This window comes from Phyllostomus discolor, chromosome 1, assembly GCF_004126475.2.
Source record: "Phyllostomus discolor isolate MPI-MPIP mPhyDis1 chromosome 1, mPhyDis1.pri.v3, whole genome shotgun sequence".
NCBI lineage: Eukaryota > Metazoa > Chordata > Mammalia > Chiroptera > Phyllostomidae > Phyllostomus > Phyllostomus discolor.
The window spans coordinates 177,382,178-177,396,709 of NC_040903.2; the positions used below are offsets into that span (position 1 = coordinate 177,382,178).

General features: G+C 52.0%; 1 protein-coding gene across 1 annotated transcript in view; it reads left to right on the forward strand.

Moving 5' to 3' along the window:
* Positions 1 to 14,532, forward strand: part of CORO2B (coronin 2B) — a 122,367-nt gene that overhangs the window by 20,859 nt on the left and 86,976 nt on the right. The gene's annotated exons all lie outside the window — the stretch shown is intronic.

Here is a 14,532-nt window from a genome sequence, read left to right on the forward strand (position 1 = left end):
TGCTTTAACGTAGCAGCACTCCCTGGGGTGTTGTGTGCCTTCATCAAGGGGGACAGGTGGTGTGCAGGTGTGTGGGTGTGCGAATAGCTGACAGACCCAAGTGGAGACTGGAAATCTATCCAGAAAGCTGAGTTTTCTGTTCGTTTTTCCACAGTCCCTTCCCTTAATACAGCAAACATTTCTTGAGCACCTGCTATGTGCCGAGCCCTGCGCTGGGCCCTGGAGAAGTAAAAGTGGATGAGACGCTGCCCTTGGCTTCCCGGGCTGTGGGGAGAGCCAGCACCAAGAGGGGCCTGCCGGTCACCAGGCCTTCATTCCGCCGGCATCCCCTGAGCAATCCTGTGTGCATGGAGTGTAAAGTGATAAATGCGGCTGAGGTTCTAGCCGGTGGGTAGCTTACCATCAAGGGCTCTGTGGCGTGGCGGGGGGGCGGGGGGGGCACGGGGTCTGACCAGGCAACTGTTACAGCACCGTGTGATGAAAGCTAGGAGTGGGGAATTACATGGGAACTCAGAGGAGGAGCAGCTAACATGGGCGGGGGGGCGGGGGGATAGCAAGACCAGCCAGAGGAAATGGCTCTGAAGCGGAGACCCGAAGGAGGAGGGTGTAGCCAAGGGAAGAGCTGGGAAGAATGATCCAGGTAGAGGGAACAACAGCAGGTGCAAAGGCCCGGAGAAGAGAGACACAGGCTTTGAGGAACAGGAGGAAGTCGAGCGCAGTGGGAGCACAGGAGGGCTGCGGCAGGGCCCAGGCTAGAGGGCTGACATAATCCAATCTGTGAGGACCATGGACTTGACCCTGAGGGTGGCGGAGGGAACCATTCACTGGCTTTATGTGGGGGAGTAACAGCAGATTAATGTTTTAAAAGGTCACTTTGGGCATGTATTTTTTATGATAAAAAATGAAAATATTCTCAGTTTTTCATTTAAGGGCACACTTGGTGTCGTGGACGGGAACAGGTAGGAGGTAGGGGGGTACTGTAGGGATATTTGGCCCCAGTGAGAGGCTGGCCCTGGACGTGCACATTGTCCCTAGATGTTTTCATTCACTTTGATGTAGAAATTTCAGGCCACTAAGAGAGAGACAAGCCAGAAGAGGGCCCGACTGCTCTTTATAACGTGTGGCTTGAACTCATCTATCCCTGTCGTGGACCAAGTTAAGCAGGATCCAGCTTATCTCCCTGGCTCCCAGGGCTCTGGTTGGTGGGGATCCCACGGTTTTGCCTGCTACGGGGTGAGGATGGTGGGTGTGAGTTTCAGGGTTCTCCACATCAGTGAAGGGAGGTTCAGTAGGACAAGCAACCTGGGCACACGGAGAGGGGACTCCTTTCCGTTTTCCAACAGAAACGTGTCATAGAAGCACACCCGTGTCCTGAGCGGAGAGAGACTGCTTGGGTCCATCTTGCAAGCACACATTCATTTCCCTTGTTGGGACAGGTATAATTTTATTTCCCAGAAGGGGACATACAGCTTTGCGGTCCTTTGCCTAGAAACAGATGCCCCATAAGATTACCACCATCTGCTTCCCCTGAGGAGGAAGGTGTTAAAGAGCCTTCTGTCTACTAAAGGTTTGTCAAGGGAGTGTGAGGACAGGAGGTGAGAGGTGTGGAGTGGACTGGGCTCAGGGAGCACAGCGGGGAGGGAGCAGTGAGCAGGCCGGCTGAGTTAGGATGCAGAAGTGTCGCTGTATCTTGTGCACCATTGGAGTCCCAGGCCTGACACAGTGCCTGGCTCCAAGGAGATGCTTATTAAACTAGTTGCTGGATGGCTGAGTGGCGGACCAAATGAATGAATAAGCTGAATTGATGAATGGGAGGGTGTATGCACAGATGGGTGAAAGTTGGTCTGTAACCTCCAAATAACTATAATCTAAAAAAAAGCATGCTTGTCAATAATGCTAATGTGACAAAGGAGACTTTATGGATGAGGAGCTGCACGGACAGTGCAGGGTCATCTAGAAGATGTTTGAGTCTGTGTTTCACAGAGCAGAGTTCAGTTGATGTGATGTTATGGACTGACTTGTGTCTCCCTCAAATTTAATATATTGAAGCCCTAACCCCCGATGTCACTGTATTTAGAGACAGGGCCTATAAGGAGGTGACTGGGGTTAAACCAGCTTGTGAGGGTAGGCTCCTAACCCCTTAGGTCCTTATAAGAAGAGGAAGAGACACCAGGAGTGTGTGGTACATGAGGAAAGGCCTTGTGGTGGACAACCAGTGAGAAGGTGGCCATCTGCAAGCCAGGAAGACAGTGGTCTCCCCAGAAACCAACCTGCTGGCACCTTGGTCTCCGACTCCCAGCCTCCACAACTGTGCGGCTGTTTAAGCCATCTCGGCTTTGACGCTCCGCGGTGGCAGCCCTACCAGACTAACACACAGGGGGACCCTGGACCTGAGTGCAGAAGTCAAGGTGGGCAGAACCCAGAAACACCAGGCCGTGTCACAGGATTCAGAAGGGCCCCTGGTCTCCTTCGGAGGCTCACACAGAACGTGCACACCCGGGAGGTTCAGAGCATCAGCCCTGACTGTGGAGTCAGCCTGCCGGGCCCGAGTCCTGGCTCTCTCCACCGTCTAGGTGTGAGGTCTGGGACAGGTTTTCAACCCTCAGATTTCTTGTTTCTAAATGGGAATAATAATAGTCATTCCTGTGATAACTCCTTGTACAAGTAGCATTGTGAGTCTGAAGTTTCTCATCCATATGCAAAACACTCAGCACAGAGCCAGGCACGGTGAGTCCCCAGCAAACCCGAGCTGCCCCTCTTCACCCTTGCAGTGTCCGCTCCTCAGTGTCGCCGCCCTAGTGCTCTCTTCCGTCATCACTTTCCAGGGGTGACAGCCACGGTTCAGAACATTTTGGGACCTCCTTTCAGGACCCAGCTTCTAACGTGGAGACATCAGTCTGGCTCTTCATGGCCAGCTTCCCCTGCCCCTCAACCATCTTCCCCACCTTGAAAGGACCAAGCTTGTATCTGGAAGATTCTGTCCAGACTGTGGCTAAGGAGGGGAACCTTGTTACTGAAGGACAAAGATAGGCCCTCACTGAGGATGTCCCTAAGAATAACTTGCCAGTCCTAAGCGGGATTTCACGCCAGGAGTTTAAAGGTTATTTTTTTAAATGTGGTGGTGAAGGGGTGGTGTTTGATCTCAGTGGTGTAGCTGGAATGTGTGCATGTCCTTTCCAGGAAGCACCCGTGGGAAGGCCAGGGTCTGCACGTGCGCGAGTGTGTGCCATGGTTAAAGACGGCCGCCTCCAGCTTAGCGCGGGTGCGTCATCCTTGCATTCTGATGCTTCCAAGTCCTGTCTCCTAAGAATCTCTGGGAAGGCGGAATTATAGCTGCTTTTGTTTTATTTGGTTATACAATCCCATGTTTGGCTTTCTTTATTGTGCATTTATTACATTGATAATTAAGACAAAATTAGCATACCACCCGGATACACCTAATCTTGCCTGATAATTAGGGCAAAATTAAACAAACCTTAAAACATTTTTTTATTTATTGATTTGAGAGAGAGGGAGAGAGAGAATTTGTTGTTCTACTTCTCCGTGCACTCAGTGGTTGCTTCTTGCATGCGCCCTGACCAGGGATCAAACCTACGACCTTGCTGTATGGTGACGACACTCTAATCAACCCAGCCAGGTCCTTAAGCAAACTTTTAAGAATCTTTTTTTAAAAAGAAGGGAAGGACTCTAAACTCCCAGGTGCCCAGGACTGTCCCAGGAATTGTAGGTGGCATATTCCAACGTCGTGTAAGCCATTATCGAAGGAATATCACCTTTTGGAGAGCAGTCTGGCAGCATGCATCACAAGCTCTAAAAGTGTCCATCTGCTGTGACCTGGTCGTCCCACTTCTGGGAGGGTGTCCAAAGGAAACAATCTAAAGGCAGGAAAGGCTCCATGTAGCAGGATGCTCATCGTGGTATTATTTGTAGCAATAGAAATGTGGAAGCAAAATAAAGGCCTCTTGACATGGGACTGGCTGAGTGAGGCAGCACTCATTTAGCGGGACACTCGGTAGCCCTGAAAACCTCTGACACCAAATCCTGCTGCGGTGTGGGAAGATGTGCGTGCTGAGTCGGGAAGGTGGCCTACGAGGTCTTATGCACACCGTGATTATACCCGTGTCCAAGTTCTTTGGCAAATACAGTTGCTCTTAGGTGGAAAAGTGAAGGGAGACTTTGGCGGGACCTGGAGGTGAGCCCGGGAGAAAGGGGGTTCACACAGGTCTCTCGGGTTTGTGTGATGAGCATCTGAGTAGGTGGAAGTCCCGTCCGTTAGGAGTCCTGGTGGCCGAGGAGGAGCACGTTGGGATGGGGAGAAGATCCGTAATTAGTTGCTGACATATTAGGTCAGAGATGTCGGGGAGAATCCAAATGAATGGATCTGAAGCTCAGGAACAAGGCCTGGCCTGGGGGTGGAAATTCCGGAGCCATTAGCTCGTAGGTAGCATTCAGATCCCTGAGTGCGGATGACTGCGGGCAAGGAAGGGGTGGGGCGGTGGGCCTCACCCCCAGTTACTATTGGGGCCCCTCCAGGCAAGTGAGTCAGAACCTCCCAGGGTGGGCTGGCAGATTGGGGTGGGTGCTAAAGTGAGAGGGGAGTGGCTGGGCGAGAGCCTGGAGCTCCTGGTGGCTGAGACTGAGGATGGGGAAAAGCCTTCGGAGAAGGTGTGGCCAAGGAGGAGGGAGCAGTCACCTGCACCACCTGCCATCCAGAGGGCAGGCGTGGGCCTTGGCCTCTGGACTTGGCCGTGTGGATGAGGCCCTTCCAGCTCTGGGATCCCGTGGATCCGGGGACCCGCAGAGCCAGGCCGGGGCCTTGCACGCAGGCAGCAGGCTGTAAGCCTCCATTCTGTTGAACTGAACAGAACAGCTGTTCGTCAGTTGCTTTCTGTAAAGTAAACATTTTCCATACCCCAAATTCTGGCACATGGTCTGTGGGATTTTTGCGCTGCTTCTGGGTGGAAGAGGCCATGTAGAAAATGCAGTTTGGATACAAAAACAGTGAAATGGCAGGGGTGTTTTGATAGCTCATGGGTACAGTGTGGCAGAATGTTTGAAACTGGGACAGACGCAGGAAAGTCTGGAGCAAAACTGAACATGGAGTGACATCTCCCCCAATATCTCTGGTCAGCCTCCAGCCTGGCTGCAGACAGAGAGTGCGTTTCTGGAGCACACAGGGGTGGGTAAGGCGGACGTTCCTGGCATCCCCTGGAACTGCTGGCACAGAGCGGGGACTTTGTGGGCGCTCACTGTGCCCTCCATCAGCGAGGATTAGTTCAGAGCCGCAGAAAGGCACCACACGCAGGGGCCTGCCCCGAACATCCCAAGCCCCTCCTGGCGTTCCCTCGGCTCGCCAGGCTGGAGACAGAGGTTGGGGCTGTGGAGTAGGTGGAGGGATTGGCAAGGGGCCGCGTGCCTTGAGGGTCAGGCATTCAGAGAGGGCACCCAGGGGACAGCTTGTCTCTGTTTCACAATGTCTGGGGTCTCAGCTAGGAAAATGCAAATGACTAGGGACTGGCTTGAACGTCTGGGAGGCTGGAATCATCTGGAAGTTTCTTCACTGTCACTCTAGTACTGGGACCAAGATGACTCGAAGGGTGAGTGCAGCTGGAGCCGTAGGGCAGAGCGTCTGCACGTGCCATCCCCATGTGGCCCGGGCATCCTGCAGCACGGCAGCCTCAGGGCAGCCGCACTTCCTGCATGGCACCTCGGGGGGCCGGTGTCCCAGCGAACAAGGCAGGAGCGGCATGACCTCATAGGACCCAGTCCCAGAATCACACGCTGTCATTCCCACACTGGAGAGGGGACACGGAAGCCACCTCAGAGTCCTCTTCAAACAGCACATCTCTGGCTGTCACCTGAGCCTCTCTCGAAGGGCGGACAGGCTCGGTTTCTAGGAACAGACATGACGTTCGTGTCCCTGTCTTTCCTGAGACCTCAGGGTCTTTATCATCTTTCAGACAAAACCAGAGGCCTTCTGGCCTAGCGTCTCATGCAATAGGGTCTTGGGAGTGAAGGCCCCTGGGTGCACTGAGGCCACCCTAGGGCTTGGCTGCAGCTGCTGGCCCACAACTTGGGAAGGGCGGTGCAGACTGTGCAACGCTGCCCTTGCCAGAGGACTTACCGCACTCTGCCTGCACCCTGCCTCTGGGCCAGTGTTTCCCTTCCCTTGGACAGAGGCAACCAACACCAGACCCGGTGGCCTCCTCCTGACCACTGCAGACCCAGCGCGGGGAGCCACAGGCTAGGCAGTGCTCGGAGAGAAGTGACCAGTTTCTGGCCTCCTACGGCTGGCTGCCCATGGCCACACCTGAAGGGTGGTAGTTGCAGTTTGTAGGCCCCTGGGAAGAGAGCCAGCAGGGCAGGTTCTCCCTCCCTGGTGCTCTGGTTCCTGGGAGACTTCAGCTTTGGGGTCAGGTCCCCTAGCCAGGCCAATCTGGGTGTGCTGACTGTGGGCTGGTAGGGCCTAGCTCTCTCCACGAGTGTGTGTGAGTTGGTGCATTTCTGTTTTTCAAGGATTTGGCTCTTCGTACAGTGAAGGGATTTTTGCAGAAGGATATGAGAATCAAGGGTCTGGGGACATCTCCCCTCTTTTTCCCAGGTCCTCTTCTCCCAGAGAGGGAATGCCCCCAGAAACCAGAATTTCTGAATCCTGAATGGTTGGAGCCTCAGGGCTTTGTTCTTGGAATCTCAGGGCATTGTCCTGAGGAGTGTGGTAAGTCCTGAATGCCCTTTCCCAGACTTCCCACATCTGGAGGGACAGGGCTTCTGGAGAGGCCTTGGAATTCTTCGTCCTCATCTTCATCCTCCGCCTCCCCTATGTCACCGTTCTAGCCCTCCATCTATCCATCCAGTAAGCATTGCAACCAGTATTTATTTACTTACACTCCTATTCAGTGCCAGGCACGGAGAGAACTCAGACTCAGGCCCTGTCCTCAAGGGCAAGAGAAGAAATGGACTTGCAGCAACAGCTGTGCCAGTGGGAAGTGCCAGCCCCAGGTGTGAGCACAGCGCGCTGGAGAGACAGGGCAGGTTCGAGGAGAAGTGCAACATTTGAACTGGGCCTGGGGGGGCGGGGATTGGGATCTGGCCCCAGTGGATGGGGCGGGGAGAGGGGAAAAGAACTCTGGTGGCAGGGAGGACCTACAGGTGGGGCCTGGTCAGGACCGGGGTGCAGCCGCCCTGGGGGGCACAGGCGTTGTGTCAGGGGACCTTGTCCTCATCCTCCAGTGCTCCTGTCTTGAGTCCTTGTTTCCAGAGGGAAAGGAGGATCTGGCAGGTCACAGAGACCCATAGGGACAGCCTTTCTTCCTTCCCCCATGGGCCTGTATTTCAGAAGAGCGCCCTGACTGAATGAGCTTTGGGACAGAGGACCCATGTGTGGTCCACATCAGGCCTCCAGGCATGAGGTAACAAGCCGGAACCAGAGTGGGCTGGATGGAGAGGAAAAGGAAGGGTGATCTCTGAACTCCAGGGCCAGGCCTTACCTTCCACCTGCAGCTCCTGAACACAAGAGAGGCTGAACTGTCTCTGGTGGCAGATTTCCCTGGAGATGGGGAGCAGATGTAGAGGCTAGGAGTAACTGGGGTGTCCATCTTCTCTCAGCTGCTGTCCTCCCAGCTCTCTCCAGTGCCAGGCCTGAGCCCGCCGGTCTGGCCATTCGCTCTCTCACTACTTGTCTTTGTTCAGAGTGTTCTGTGTGACTTAACCAAAAGCATGAAAGCTACTGGTGGAAGGCTGCTGCTCTGGCTGCCCAGGGGTCAGCTGAGGTCAGCCAGTGGGACATGGATTGGAGAGCTGTCTTCCACCACACGCCATGTGGATGGGCCTTTCGGGCCTCCTCACTGGCAGTGATGGCAGACGGGATGGAATGGGGCGGGGGAGTGCGAAGAGGCACATTGGCGGGCCCTGGAATCCGTATGAGTCATGCAGATTGGCCAGCTTGCCCATCCCCAAGGGCCTATAATTGTGCAATCAGCCTCTCCCTTCCACCCCCCCGGTTTTCTTGGTAGAATCCAGGCCAGAGACTCAGGCACAGAGAGTAGATGTGATGATTTCGCTTGCTATTCAAAATTAACTAGCTGAATAATTGTTGAGCACCTCTTGCTGGGTAGGTATTGAATATCTATCTGAAATGAACAAAACCAGCGCCGTCCTCAAGGAGCCTGCCGTCCTCTGGCCGTAAACGTGGATGGATGCAGCTTGAACAAGGAGCTAGGCCTCCGCAGGATGGCAGGGGTCTCCAGTGCCTGGTTTACAAAGTGAGTGCTGAGCCGCTGCCTACCCTGAAGTTCTGCATCTCACTTCTGACCCTGTGGAGGAAGGGCTGGGGGCTGGCTTAGGTCCTGGTGCACCCCTTCACTGCTGCTCTTGATTTGACTTCCAAGACCCCTTGCCACCTGGCCCTGCCCATCTTCCAGGGCTTGTTTCCCACACTGATTTCCAGACTCCCTCGTTCCAGCAACCACAGACTCCTTGCTTTTTCCCAAATGGCCCATGAACTTTACCCTCTCTCCATTCATGCCTTTGTTTGTGCTGTTTCCTCCCTTCCCTCGCCCCGGGTTCTGCGCTCAAATCTGGAATCTGAGTCAGGCTTCAGGCAGACTCCCAGGCCAGATCTCCCTCAACTCCATCCCCATCTCTCTGTCAGGGTCAATCAGGCATTGTTCTGACACTTGCACAGCGTCGCCCTTAGTTATCTGACTCAGACGCTCGCTGGTGTGTGGGTCATTTGAAGGCAAAAGTGGCGCTCTTTTTCCTGAGAGGGCAGATGAGGCACAGTGAGTTAGCCTGGGCTAGCCTCTCAACTCAACCACTGACCATTCCGTTAGGACAGACGATCTAACAGGTCTGAGCCTCAGTGTCATTGCCTGTCAGACAGGGAAAATAATACCTGCTGCCTCGGATTGTCACTAATGACAGGGCAGCTCCATGCCTGACAGTATCAAATGTTCTGTAAGGGTGGTTCCCTCCGCCCATTCCTCTGTGCAGCTCCTGTGGTCCCCACTGCACAGGTGACATGTTCAGCAATTGAGGAGTAAAATGAGTGACCCAAGCTCAGAAATAAACTGAAGCATATACAGCCAACTGATTTCCTGTGAGGGCACCCAGAATATACCACGGGGAAAGGACGCAGTCTCTTCAGTAAATGGTGCTGAGAAACCTGGACATACACATGCAAAAGGACAAAATTGGATCCTTGTCTTATAGCACACAAAAAACTAACTCAAAATGAATTAAAGACTTAAATATAAAACATGAAAGCATAAAACTTCCGGAAGAAAACATAGATAGCAGGCTCCTTGACGCTGACCTTGACAATGACTTTTTGGATGATACCAAAAGCTTAGGCAACAAGAGTGAAAGTAAACAAATGGGAGCACACCAAACTAAAAAGTTCTGTGCAGCAAAGGAAACCATCAACAAAATGAAAAGGCAACCTAGAGAGAAGATATTTCCAAACCATATATCCAATAAAGAGTTAATATCCAAAATATATAAAAGGAACTCACAGAACTCAAGAGCAAAAAAAAAGAAAAAAAAACCTAGTTAAAGATTGGGCAAAACATCTGACTAGATATATTTTCCAAAGATATACAAATGTCAAATAGGCATATGAAAAGGTACTCAGCATTGCTAATCATCAGGGAAATGCAAGTCAAAAGTGTGGTGAGATACCTCCTCACACCTGTCAGGATGGCTGTCATAAAAAAAAAATAAGTGTTTGGAAGGACTCAGAGAAAAGGGGACCTTCGTGCACTGTTGGTGGGAATGGAAATTGGTGCAGCCATTATGGAAAACAGTATGGAGGTTCCTCAAAACTAAAAATAGAGCTACAGATAGATGAGCCAGCAATTCCATTTCTGGGTGTATCTAAAGGAAATGAAATCAGTATCTGAAAGAGCTATTTGTATCCTCAGTGTTCACTGCGGCATTATTCACAATAGCCAAGACACGAAAACAACGTAAGTGTCCGTCAGTGGATAAATGGATAAAGATCCTGAGCTCGCAATGACATGGACAAAACTGGAGGATATTATGCCCAGTGAAATGAGCCAGACATAGAAAGACTAAAGCCTCAGATTTCACTTATACATGGAATCTAAAAAAGCCGAACTCCCAGGTGCTGAACGGTGGTCACCAGAGGCAGGGCTGGGGGTGCGGGTGGCAGAAATGGGGAGGTGTAGGTCAGGTGCACAAAGCGCAGTTGTACAGGATGCGTACGTCAGAGGTCTGAGGTAGAGCACGGTGACTGTGGTTAATATGCTGTGTCGAGTACCGGGGATGCACTGAGAGTAGATTTTAGGTCTCTCACCACACACAGAAGCTGGTAACTTGAGAGATAATATATTAATGAACTTGACTGTAGTAATCATTTCACTGTTATATGTAGATCAAAGAATTTTTACACCTTAACTATATAAAATTTATTATTAAAAATAAATTTAAAGAAACAATGACTGTCATCTCTTCTGGATTGATAAGATGTCCAGATAAGAAGGGACTCTACAGGTCACTTGGTTTATGTCCTTTGTTTCACATTTCCTGAAACCGAGCGCTGAGGGCACATGATCCGTGAAAGTCACCGGAAAGAGTCACAATTCAGACCTGAGTTGGCTTTACCTAGTCCAGAGTTCTGACAGTTCCTGAGGGTCTGGCCGGTCCCTGGGGCTGCTGGGCATCGGCACCACCGGGCACATCCTGATGTGGACGTGGATTCTTCGTGAGCATCCTCCTTCTTCACACCCCGCTTAACTCCCACCTCCTCCTGGGTTTTTTCCTGCTGGTCCAGATGCCTCCCGGGAGTTTGGTATGGCAGCCAAAGGCGGTAGAGACTGGCACTTCTCTGGCCCTGCAGGAAGGCAGTCCGGGATTCTAGCTTGCTGCTCGCTTTTGCTTTGGAGAAGGTTGTCTCCCGTGCCCCAGGTCTCCTCCCCTGTGCGCTTTCCTTTGGTGTCATGTCCCTCTGCCTTTCCCTCACCCCCGCCCTTCTAACATCCCCTCCTCCTCTCCCATCCCTCTGCCTCCCCCCTCCCCCAAGCACCCTATTTGTGGAAACCTGGTTTCAGACTAGCTCCTACATCCATTTCTGTCCTGAGGGTACATCTCTCCCAGCGTTCTATCTCAAAGAACTAAGGTCTTTGTTCTGGTTAAAATGGCTTATCACCTTGTAAAGTACAACACTCTACTTACCAGTCAAAAAAATTCAGGTTCTGGCCCTGGCTGGTGTGGCTCAGTGAATTGAGCGCCAACCTGCAAACCAAAAGGGTTGCTGGTTCGATTTCCAGTCAGGGCACATGCCTGGGTTGTGGTCTAGGTCCCCAGTAGGGGACTCATGAGAGGCAACCACACACTGATGTTTCTTTCCTTCTTCCTCCTCCTCTTCCCCTCTTCTCTCTCTCAAAAAATAAAATATTTTTTAAAAATTCAGGTTCTATGAGGGGGTCTGGAGGCCAACAGGGCCTCGGGTCAGTCCAGAATGTTCACATGCAGAAACGGAGCACCAGAGTGAAAAGGAGGCTTGGAACCGGCCTGTCCCCAGACTCCAATGCACAGGGGTGCCAGCTAACACCCGGAGACGTCTGGTTGCACCTTCCATTCTACACCCTGAAAGCGGCTGAGGAAATAACCTCCCCCACCAAAAAAATAAATAAATAAAAGAAGTATTTTGTACAGAGATTTGTGTTAGCAGAAAATCGGGAAGCATTCCGTGTTCTGAACAACAGCTCAGTGAAGCCAGCTGGGGTTCTTCAGCACTGAGAGTCCGCCCCAGCCGGGGCACAGCTCCTGGGAACCAGCTCTCTGCAGACATGCTCTTGAAGACCGCAATTTTGCCTGTTCGTTCTGGACGTTTGGAAAATCAAAAAGTGTAAAGATGGACATAAAATATCAGCCTTTGTGCCGCCCTCCCAAGACCACTGGTGGGCAGCAAGGCTCTCCCCGAAGGACTGAGATCAGCCTCAGAATTGCGAGCACATCCTCAGAGTTTCAAGAGACAATGAATGAAGCACGATTTCACAGATTTGTATTTTAATACACAGCCAAAGGCTGCTTACAAATATGCCCCTCTATCAAAGAAGGATTAGCAAACCATGACGTTCATAAACCCAAATTAGTAGTCTGTAGAATTTGTTGGGGCCCTGAAATCTGCATTCTACAAAGGTAGCTGGTGCCTTTGCCATCCTCGGCCAAGTGCCCGCCGTGTGCACGTGCGAGGATGGGTTGCCGGGTCTCCCGAAATTCCCAATAAGGACCCTGTGCCCTCCGTGTGGTCTTGAGTTGGTTCCCGTGTTCAGTGACTGCCATTCCTGCTTTTTAATGTTAAATAGCTGTGAGTTTAGCCCCTTCAGTATTGATTTAGTTTTTCTGGATTGTTTAATGTGTGGGGTACTTATTTGCATATTTGAAACTGACTTTTCTTTGACCACTGTGTCTTAAAGTATCATCTGTGCACCACCTACATTGGGATCTCTTAGGTCACAAGTGGCAAACACAAGGCCCGAGGGCCAAATCCAGCCCTCTACCTTGCTTTATCCAGCCCAGCACCTTGTTTCTACCCAGCAGCAGTGCTGAGCTCTTGCTTAATGGTTAAGGAGTAGTTATATTCATACAGTCCTAAAATTACATTCAGCCCTCTGAAGGCAACCTCAAAGCTGATGTGGCCCCTGGTGAAAATGAGTTTGACACCCTTGTTGACTTAGGTGCTTGTTAAAATGTGGATTCCCGGGCTCTTGCCCAGACCCCTTGAATCAGAATCCCTGGGAGAGGGCCCCAGCATAAGCATATCTGTGCCAGCAAGAACCCCTGACCATGTCTTTAGTGTGTTTGCATGGAGGTTCAAACTGAAATCGCCCAGACCCTTATTGCTAAAGCAACTGTGCACGTAATTCCCCCATTCTGCTTATATAGAAATGGGTTGCATGTGGATTTATTCTACTTAAATATCCTGCAAGAGAAAAAGTGTTGTCTTATCACATAAAATTGTGCATAGCTTATTTTAGGAAGTATGTAGTAGGTGATTCGTAACGCCCCTCTCTTAACCTGTGCTAAATCCTCACGTTATTTTTCCCACTGAAACATGAGCGTGGGTCAGTGAGGGGCCTCTGCCAGCCAAGATTAAGCAGCCAAGACCCCAACGGGGCAACACTTGGCTGGAAAAGCTCTTAAAGAAGGAACGTGGGGACCAAGAGAGGGAGGGGTTCTGGGGGACTCTCCACGGGTCACAGGGAGAAGTGGCTGAGCCTGAGAGTCAAGGATGTGGCCTGAGGCTGCACTGGAAAGTGGCTGGGAGGATTTCAGGACACCACCACCCACCCCCTCCTCATGGGGTCCTCTGGGGACTGCCTTCCTCTCTGCCCGGTACTGTGCCGTGGGGGCGGGGCTGGTTCCAGGGTCCCCGCAGGCCCTTTATCCACTGCCCTCAGTTCTGACTGGAGCACATTGTGTCCTGGCTGTGCCCCTCACAGCCTCTTAGTGACGGGCCTGGATGGGCGCGCGGCTGGTCCGGGCCTGCGCCCATGTATTATGCATCAGCGGCTCAGACAAAGCTTCTGTGTATGGGAGCCGGGTGGGGTGAGGGCTTGGCCCCCCACAGAGTTCTGTTTACTGGGCACTGATGCCCAGAGGGTGGGATGGGTGGGCTGCATACAGGAGATGGGCTTTGCAGTGGGGACTCTGAGAGGGGAGGGGTGAGGTGTCATGGGTGCCACTATAGGCCTTCAGCAGGAATTCTCTAGAGTACCTTTGGTGTGGCCTGTGGGTCTCAGGTACCCGCGAGACAAGACTAGTTCCGACCTTCTTAATCAAATCACAAGCTGCCGTCAGAGAATCAGTCATTTCCCCCAGCCGGGGAGCCTCTTTCGGGGTACAGGTGGGTCTTGCTCCTCTGTATAGCTACTAACTTGGGGGCCTGATGCAGGGAAGCCACACGGTAGATGTGTGTGCAATGACAAAGGGTTCTTGAGCCTTTCTGGCCCACTCCTGAGCCACAAGCTCTGGCCCAGGCTCAGAGGAGAAGCAGAAGGAAGATGGATAGCCGTGTGTCCTAGATGCTTACAGCCTGAAGGAAGACTGAATTTCACCCAGATGAGGAGGGTAGGGGAGGCTGCCCTTTGCAGAGCCGCTACTGTGGGCCAGACCTGTGGTGGACTGTGGCCTGCAGGATCCCTGTATGTTGTGGCTGCTTGTGAACAAATAAACACAAACAGAAGTCTGGTAGAGAAAAAGGAACAGCATGGCCACTCTCTGAGAGAGAGAGAAGGTGAGAGGGCCAGAGACCCCAGTCCCTGCCTGGACAGGCTTTATTGCTTCTCTGGGTACATTACATGAAGGGTGGTCCTCATTTACTATGCACAGGGTCACTGCAGGGGATTACCCTTTACAGATAACAAAGGGAAGAATGTTGCTAATTACTTCAAAGAGGAGGATGTTGCAGACCAAGGGGAAAAGTGGTTGAACCAGTCACACTCCAAACTTGGGAGGTTTAGCTCAGTCTTTAAGAAGTTACAGTTAGCCCTTGCTGCCTCAATCCAG